Source organism: Cicer arietinum, chromosome 7 (assembly GCF_000331145.2).
Source record: "Cicer arietinum cultivar CDC Frontier isolate Library 1 chromosome 7, Cicar.CDCFrontier_v2.0, whole genome shotgun sequence".
Lineage (NCBI taxonomy): Eukaryota > Viridiplantae > Streptophyta > Magnoliopsida > Fabales > Fabaceae > Cicer > Cicer arietinum.
Window position 1 is genome coordinate 24,411,311 of NC_021166.2, and position 8,768 is coordinate 24,420,078.

The 8,768-nt window shown below is 33.3% G+C and overlaps 1 pseudogene; it reads left to right on the top strand.

Annotated features, from left to right (window-relative positions):
* Positions 1-708: 708 nt before the first annotated feature.
* LOC101503790 (uncharacterized) lies at positions 709-8,385 on the top strand (annotated as a pseudogene).
* The last annotated feature ends 383 nt before the right edge of the window (positions 8,386-8,768 follow it).

Here is an 8,768-nt window from a genome sequence, read left to right on the forward strand (position 1 = left end):
ACTTATTTTTTTTGAAAAAGCGCTATAAATGACTTAAAAAAATGCTATAAAATAGGTTTTTCGCGTAGTGTCAAAACTTAGTTGAGCTTACCACATAAACACCACACCGGATACATTAAAACTTTAATGGTCAAATGAGCTTTTTTTTAGTAGGGTGAAACCGAAACTAAAAAAAAAAGGACAATAACATTATAAACTCATAGGACTAATTAACTTTGAAAAATAATAAAAGGCTAATTCATGACATTAAATAAGTTAAAGGACAGTGACAACCATTTTTCATATTAATTTAAAAATATTCTTTCAAAATCCCTATACCAAAAAAAAATATTCTTTCAAAATTATTACAACATTAAATGGTTTTTTTTCCTTCTTTTTTGTATATAGGAGGAGAACCAATTGGTACATTGTTTAAATTTATTACTTGCAAGCATGTCATGATTTTGTACATTGTTTAAATTTAACCAACTAAAAAGTCAATCAAACAATCATCCATAGAGATTTAGTCTAACAAAAAGGACTAAACTCTCACAACATGGCAATTTCTAATTTCTATTATTTGGTGTACACACACCACAAATAGTCCCTAAAAAAAGTCGATCAAGTAGTAAAACATAACGTGGGAATAGAACAAGAGCCGTAGATGCTTATATATTAGCCATATAGTAGGAGGAAAATTTTTCATACCAAAGAGTTGCAGCTTCAAACATGAACCCAATTGATAAACTCTTAGGTGCAGCTAAAGATGGTAAGATAGACGTCCTCTATGAAGTAATTCGGGATGATCCATCCATTTTACAGCATATTGATTCGACACCATTTGTCGAAACTCCTTTGCATATCGCTGCATCACTCGGTCATCTCCAGTTTGCAACTGAAATTATGAGGTTGAAACCTGTTGGAACATAAGTATGTTATAGTGTGAATTTAAAAAGGTGTTGAAGTCTCACATTGGAAAGAAATATTTTTTGTAAATTTAAGTGGAAAGAAACATGTTTTTTAAAATTTAAGTCCCACATTGAAAAGAATTTTTTTGAAATCTCACTTTGGTAAACTATCATATTTTGTAGTTTCAATTCTATACATACTAAAGTCCCACATTGTTTAGAAAACATATGTGACTTTGCTTCCATCACTATATAATGAGTTTCAAGCTATTGTGAAAAGTACACCAAAGTTGGACGCTTTTCCCAACTTTCTCTTTTCTGCCTCTTATATTCTGCTTGCCTAATTTTCGAGCCACTTCTCCCCGTTCTTTCTGTCCCTTCGGTTTTAGAGCGGTTATTATGCCGCAGTACCTTCGGTTTTAGAGCGGTTATTATGCTGCAGTCCCTTCGGTTTTAGAGTGGTTATTATGTCGCAGTCCCTTCGGTTTTTTATAGCGGTCCTTCGGTTTTTTAGAGCGGTTGTTATGCCGTAGTTATTTCGGTTTTTTGAGCGGTTGTTATGCCGTAGTCCTTTTGTTTTTAGAGCGGTTTCTTTGCCATAGTCACTTTGTTTTTAGAGCGGTTATTATGTCGTAATCCATTCATTTTTGTCTTTTTGAGCGGTTATTATGTCGTAGTTATGAATGGTCATAGTACCATATTGAGAGTGGCTTAAACTGCCATATTGAGGGTGTAATTCTAGAACGGTTTTCTACAGTGCAGTAGAACTCCGATACAGAGTATCTGGGTTGTTTTATCTTGGAGACTTCGTGGTTGATAGTCTGTCTTGCACAATTTTGGGCAGTGACTCGAAACGTCTTAAAGAGAGCGACCTAGTCCGTGACTCAACCTAGTAATACTCTCGGTGGCATAAATTGTGATTTTTAAATAGTTTTTGAAACTCAAAATCCAACAATTTTAAGACGATTCGTTCTGCCATGTCAACCGAAGAGATTACTGGATTTGGTTATATTGCCTCTCATTTCAATAAACTGTTTCAGTTTGAAGCAAATAGAAAAGGATAAAACAGTTGGAGAATTAACCCATGGGAGATTAATGATAAGAATTATATTCTTAATCGACTTGCTGATGATCTGTATAACTATTACAGTTCCAGCAATAATGCGAGATATGTTTGAGATACTCTGAATAAGTTGTGACTGCTATTCAGAGTATCAGATGTCCGATGATAGATACGTGGAAGCACACTCCCGTAAAATTCAAAAGATAACTTAAGATATCATCCATTAAGGTACGTCACTCATGGCATATTCAAATTTAATTTTGAAATTTAATATGTCTCTTTTGTTTGAATGTTGAAATCAATAAAATGTCTGTTTATGCTTACATGTTGTGTGATTTTAATTTTGACATGCTAGACTATGTGATGTGAACACATCTGATTTCAAAATTAAGTAACTTAGTTTTAATTCTAAAGTTATTGTTAAATTATTTTGAAAAATGTAGTTTTCTATAGTCAAGCTAAAATAACAAAGAGTTCACATAAATATGTAGTTAGAGAATCAAAGTCTTTAGATTTATTACACTTTGATATATGTGAATTTGACGAGACGTTAATAAGAAATGAAAAATAAATATGAAACGCTTGCCATGTTAAGGATCTTTACAGCTGAAATTGAAAATCAATTTAGTATAAAGATTAAGAGATTCCATGTATGATTTAGTTTATTTAATGAGTTTTATAAATTGTCTGGAATTATACATGGAACAACTGCACCAAAATTATTTGAAGTGAATGGTAAATTTGAAAGAAAAAAGGGAATAGAACTCTCATTGAACTAGTTGTTGCTAGTTTGTTTAACTCTAGTACTGCGTCTCATTGGTGTGAAGAAAATATATAGTTTATTTGGTATGTTTTGAATAGAGTTCTTAAATTTAAAAACAAAACATCTCCTTATGAGATAGTGAAGAAAAGACAATTAAGCTTGTCTTATTTTCAAACATGGGGTGGTCTGGCTTATGTCAGAATCCCCGATCCCGAGCGAGTTAAACTCGCCAGTAGAGCCTATGAATGAGAATTCATTGAGTATGCGGTAAAGAAAAAAGCGTATAGGTTTTATGACATAAACGCAAAAGTGATTATAAAGTCAAATGAAGTTGACTTCTGAGAAAATAAATCCCCTTTTAAATCGAGAAATAGTGGGGGGCAGCGAACCTAGTCAAGTTCCTGTAAAATAGTGGGGGCAGCGAACTTAGTCAAGTTCATGTGATAAGAAGCATTGAAAGTATATATATATATTCGACACTTTTCCACCGTTCACTAGAATGACATCCATTTGAATACTTGTATCACTAGCAACTATTCTTAACTTGGTGACACACCAAATGGATGTTAAAACAACTTTTTTAAAAGGTGATTCGGAAGAAGAAATCTATTATGGAGCAACCTAAAGGTTTTGTAATTCAAGGACAAGAATACAGGGTATGTATGTTAGATAAATCCATGTATGGTCTTAAATAAGCTCCAAAGAAATGGCATGAAAAGTTTGATAACTTTATTATATTGGAATGAGTTTAAAGTGAATGAAAGTGACAAATGTATTTACTACAAATTTGAAAATGGCATTTGCACTATCATATGTCTCTATGTAGACGAGATACTCATATTTGATTCAAACATTCATGCTATAAATATTTTGAAATTATTGTTGTGTAACAACTTTGATATGAAAGACCTCGTAGAAGCAAATGTAATCATTGGAATCAAGATTACTAGGTCAGAAAAGGGAATTTCTTTGGATCAATTTCACTATGTTGAAAATATCCTAAAGAAATATAATTGCTTTGACTGCAAACCTGCTTGCGCACCATACGATCCAAGTGTGAAGCTTTTCAAGAACACTGGTGAAGGTGTTAGACAAACTGAATACGCGAGTATCATTGGCAGCCTCAGGTATGCCACTGATTGTACTAGACCCGATATTTCCTGTGTCGTGGGATTATTGTGAAGGTTTACTAGTAGACCTAGTATGGAGCATTGACACGCTATCGAAAGAGTCATGAGATACCTTAAAAGGACCATGAGTCTCGGATTACATTATCGAAGATTTCCTATAGTCCTTGAAGGATACAATGTTGTTGATTGGAACATCTTATCAGACGACTCCAAAGCAATCGATGACTATATTTTAATATAGCGAGTGGTGTTGTATCTTGGAAATCGAAGAAAAGACGATATTGGCTCAGTCCGATATGGAGTCTGAAATGATAGCACTAGCTACTACTAGTGAAGAAGCAAGCTGGTTGAGATGTTTGCTAGTTGAGATCCCTATATGGAAAAAATCTATGACAGATGCGTTGATCCACTGCGATAGTACCGCGACTATTGCGAAGATTGAGAATCGTTACTACAACGATAAGAAACGAAAAATTCGTCGTAAGCACAACATTGTTAGAAAGTTATTTTCTAAATGAGTTGTTATAATGGATCATGTATGCATTGATGAGAATTTAGCAAATCCTTTGACGAAAGGATTAGCTACAGAGAAAGTCATAAATACATCCTAAAGGATGAGACTAATGCCTATAGAGTCACTCATGATGGTAACCCGACCTAAAAGACTGGAGATCCCAAGAATTAGGTTCAATGGGTAATAACAAGTCGTGAAGTGATATGAGATGAACATGTTATTATAAATTAGAGAAACATGATTCCTGAAGCGATGATAGGATGAGGTAATAGGAACTCTTAATGAGATCTATACTCTATGTGGAGGGAGTACCTAGCTACGGGAGTACTCTTGATAGACTCACCTATGTGAATGTGGAAGTGGGGCCGCTTCCTATGGAATTTCGAGGCAGAATTCCTAGAGCGTTCACTATACTGGGATACACGTGCAGGGCCATTAATGCACGGGGATTTTAAGAATACACCTATGAAAAGGTTGTGTGTGGGTTTGATGTCAGAGATAGAGTTCAAGACTACGAGTCACTCTTGTTGAATCTGAATCTTACTTACTATGCAAAGGTTCAAGTCGAGAGACACCTTTGTTTATGCACGACCTTATAGAAGCATTTGATGCTATTTTAAGAAACTTTTTTTTTAAATTCAAGTGGGGGATTGTTGGAACATAAGTATGTTATAGTGTGAATTTAAAAATGTGTTGAAGTCTCACATTGGAAAGAAATATTTTTTTGTAAATTTAAGTGGCAAGAAACATGTTTTTTAAAATTTAAGTCCCACATTGGAAAGAATTTTTTTGAAATCTCACTTTGGTAAACTATCATATTTTGTAGTTTCAATTCTATACATACTAAAGTCCCACATTGTTTAGAAAACATATTTGACTTTGCTTCCATCACTATATAATGAGTTTCAAGCTATTGTGAAAAGTACACCAAAGTTGGATGCTTTTCCCAACTTTCTTTTTTCTCCCTCTTATATTTTGCTCGCCTAATTTTGAGTCACTTCTCCCCTTTCTTTCTGTCCCTTCGGTTTTAGAGCGGTTATTATGTCGCAGTCCCTTCGGTTTTTTAGAGCGGTTGTTATGCTGTAGTCATTTCGGTTTTTTGAGCGGTTGTTATGCCGTAGTCCTTTTGTTTTTAGAGCGGTTGCTTTGCCGTAGTCACTTTGTTTTTAGAGCGGTTATTATGCCGTAGTCCATTCGTTTTTGTCTTTTTGAGCGGTTATTATGCCGTAGTTATGAATGGTCATAGTACCATATTGAGAGTGACTTTAATTGTCATATTGAGAGTGGCTTAAACTGCCATATTGAGGGTGTAATTCTAGAACGGTTTTCTATAGTGCAGTAGAACTCCGATACAGAGTATCTGGGCTGTTTTATCCTGGAGACTTCGTGGTTGATAGTCTGCCTTGCACAATTTTGGGCAGTGCCTCGAAACGTCTTAAAGAGATCGACCTAGTACGTGACTCAACCCAGTAATACTCCCGGTGGCATAAATTGTGATTTTTAAATAGTTTTTGAAACTCAAAATCCAACAATACCTTCATTTGCTTTTGAAGCTAAATCATCATGGATGGAGCCCAATCCATTTGGCATTGAGAAAGAGAAAAACCAGCATGGTGTTACGCCTTGTGAACATCAATAAGGAGCTTGTTAGAGTTCAAGGAAGAGAAGGCGTAACTCCTCTTCATATTGCAAGTGAAATTGGTGATGTTAAGTTTTAGCTAACTTTCTGTTTTCTTGTCCGGAATCAATTGAATGCTTGACTGTAAGGGATGAGACTGCACTACATATTGCTGTGAGAAACAACAACTACAATGCTATTCATCTCCTTGTTTGCTTTCTTAGAAAAAATTTAAAGAGAGGTGCTATGAATTTTGAATCAAAAATACTAAATCAGAAGGATGAGGCTGGCAACACCATTTTGCACATTTCAGCACTAAGTAACGAGCCACAGGTAACGTTCTGTACAATTATATAATATAATACAGTATAATGATTGATATCTCACAACCAAAAAAATAAATGATTGATAATTTGATATCTCATGTTCACCTCGCATGTGTTGGGAAAAACACGGGTTCCACTTGGAGAGTCAACCCACCCAATAGTATGATCTTTTTCTTGCTTTCTCTCTCAATAAAAAAAAACACATATATAATTAAAATATATATATATATATATATATATATATCTCCTATTATTGTAAATGGTATATCACCTATCTTATTGTTACTTTTGAGTTCTTTAGATATGCAAAAGGGTAAGTATTAGACAACAAACGAGAGAGAAAGAGGGTAGAGAGATAGGGGAGATGGAGAAAGGAGAGAATAGCCAGAAAGGAGTTAAATATATTTTGAGTTGAAAATAAAAGGTTATTTGGTTATGTTAGATGACTTGTACTTGATAAAAATGTTGTTTTATGGTTTAGTAAATGGACAATAATTTCAACTTGTTTTATGTCTCTCACCCCCTCATTTTAAATAGTCATGTGATCAATTCTAAAATCGAACACAATACAACTGAAGTTGTGTTATCTAATGTCTTATTTTTCAGCAAATCGAACTATCTTTTTATGTCATTTTTATTGATAAAACATGAAGTGAATAGCTAGACTAGTTATTGAAATTTATAAATTGATAAATGCCTCTCTAAAATTGTAATATGTCTATTCAAATCATTTATCTTAAACTTCTGCCTCTATAGACTATGACATAATAAGTTGAATAATATTATTTTTCCATATGAATCTCACACCAACGTTAAGTCACCAAACACCAAAGACTAAATTACAAATAAAATTTATGAGGTAGCAAGGTGAAATTATAGATATGAAAATGATGAATTTAATGTGTCGCATAAGTTTTTGATGTTGTGGCAATGTTGTGTGAAACCCTAAATTGTATCTGTAAATTGCAATTTGAAATCATAAATATATTTGTCAATTTATATTTAATTAAAAGAAAGATATATTTATATATCAAGAATGATTTGACTATAAGAATGATTTGTTACAATTGTCTTGTTGACTAATTACTTTGTAACACAGGTGATTGAAATGTTGATAAAGACTAGGATAAATTTGAGGGCATAAAATTTAACGAAAGAAACAGCATTAGACATCACACAAAATGAACAGATTAAGAGAATATTGCTTGGTGCTGGATCAAAACCTAGCGAACAAGTCATTGATGCTCCCACACGTGCAGATAAACTAACATCGAAGACCACTTTTGTGGTTGAAGTGTTAATTTATATACTTCGCATTATAACTAATATATCAGAGGAGCAACGCAACACTTGGATGATAGTTGCAACTCTTGTTGCAACTGCCACCTATCAATCAGCACTGACTCCTCCTGGTGGAATTTATCAAGTTAATGCTAGTGACAATAAAAATGCTGGTAAATCAGTTTTGTCAGAGGTTGAATTCTTTATGTTTTTACATTTGAATCTATTTTCATTTTTTTTATCAACTATAGCAATATTTATTATGACCCCAATTGGGAGAATGGGTGCTCTAGTGTCTGTTCCAATGGGTTGGTTTGTCCTTTGTTATATATTTTCCTTGTGGAGGATATCCCCTTCTAGTTTCATTTCCAAGATTGGTATGTTCGATATGATTTCAATTGCGTCTGTTGTGTATATTTCTCTCATTGTTATAGTGTACTCTAGACTTCGGAGACAACACAATTTGAGACACTAAATAGATCGAAGTTAAAGTATTTCTGCAATAGGAGAAACACCATGCAAGGTTGTGGTAAGGAGATAGATGGTACAGTCACTAATGAGATCCGCAACTCATGTCTCAAATCATTGATCGCCGTATTCACAATATGCAACAATATTTCTATGCCAAATCTTAATTTTCATTGTCATTGTTATCATTATTTTTGTTCAATCTTATCAAATTTTTAAAAAATGTATTAAATATTGTAACCATATATATCTTGTATTTCATTTTATGTATGTGTATTTATTATTGTTTGGAAGAAACTTGATTTCTCAACATGATTGTGATGGTCTTTTGCAAAGATGATATGTATTAACTTTAAATATCTTTATATTGTAATTAATTTATAATTATGTTTTGTTAGTTACTACAAAATTATAACTATTTATTGTTGGAAACCAAGAACACTCTTGGTTTGAGTGTTAGATAACGGAGAATGTTCTCTGTATTCAAATTTTGTAATTCAAGTTTAATGTTAGTTGTATGTAATAATCAACTAATTACTCAGTTAGTTATTAGGTAGTAAGAGGACAGTTAGAATAAACTATGTATAAATACCACAATTCATTCGTTTAATAAATAAGTCCTACAATATATCTCATTCAATGTTTCATCATTCTTACACTTGAAATAATAGCTTGAATGCTAACAATTGGTATACAGAGCGAGATTTTTCGATCCCGG